The 1,039-nt window shown below is 47.8% G+C and overlaps 1 pseudogene; it reads right to left on the bottom strand.

Annotated features, from left to right (window-relative positions):
• Positions 1-429: 429 nt before the first annotated feature.
• LOC119437831 (U2 spliceosomal RNA) lies at positions 430-609 on the bottom strand (annotated as a pseudogene).
• Positions 610-1,039: the final 430 nt, after the last annotated feature.

The raw sequence follows: 1,039 nt of genomic DNA, 5'->3' as shown, positions 1-1,039 counted from the left end.
ATTTAATTTCATTACTGTATGAACGAATTCCCTCCTGCCTGGGCCACATGCTGACCTGCAGTATTCTGTAAAAAAAAAAATAAAATAAAAAGTAGCTTGGCTGCTCTGGGAACTGTACAGGTCAGTATAGAATTCTTCCGCTGCTTTTACTATGTCACCGAAATTGCTGATTATATTACCCTGCTTATCTTTCAGTGCATACATTTTGCCTTGTCCTATGCCAAGTTTTCTTCTCACTGATTTCATGCTGCATCCATATTTTACTGCTGCCTCAATCAGGAATGACGTACTGATGTCTAACTATCTTTCGCGAAGTCCTGCTCCTCCCCATACCCTACTGCGCAATTATTTAGCAGCAGCTGCAGCCCTACCTTTTTACAGCAAAGCTGTATATGAGTAGTTTCCAGCGGATCAATGGCCGTAGACTAAAAATCATGGGCCGATCCCGAAGATTGTGAAATAACGGGCCGACCCGTGGTGGAGGTGAAGCAGGCTTCAGGCACTCCGCCAACGTGCAAAAATAACTTTAATATCTTCGGTCCAAATACAACCCGTATCAGATGTTAAGCTGAAAAGAACAGATAGTACATTTTTACCCGCATCGGCCATGTCTACGTTCATACCCTAGACACGTACGCCATCCCGCGTATTCAAACTAGTGCCTACCAATCTGAGTGTCTTCTGTCTCTTGACGTCATGCTCTACGTAGGCTCCTTTCCTTAGTTGTGCTCTGACTGTGAAATGGGTAGACCACGTGTTGTACGGTCTGAAGAAGAACAGCATGCCAACCAAGAGCGACGGCGAGAATAGAATAGGGAATGGGCGTGGCGTCGTCGGAAGGAGACCACCTACGATGAGCGGGCCGCTACGCCAAGTGTGAGCGCGCGCTGCCCGCCAGAACCGCGAGGCGGAAAGAAATGCGAACCGTCTATGTGGCCCCGATCCCGCAAACTTTGAACGTTTCACCGGAGTAACGGCCAATCCCCACATACACAGCTTCGCTGGTCATCCACCTTCACAGAGTGGAATGGCACTGAAT

Source organism: Dermacentor silvarum, chromosome 1 (assembly GCF_013339745.2).
Source record: "Dermacentor silvarum isolate Dsil-2018 chromosome 1, BIME_Dsil_1.4, whole genome shotgun sequence".
In the NCBI taxonomy this organism is placed as follows: domain Eukaryota; kingdom Metazoa; phylum Arthropoda; class Arachnida; order Ixodida; family Ixodidae; genus Dermacentor; species Dermacentor silvarum.
The sequence above is the reverse complement of the archived record's forward strand: the minus strand, read 5'-3'. Positions and strand labels throughout refer to the sequence as shown.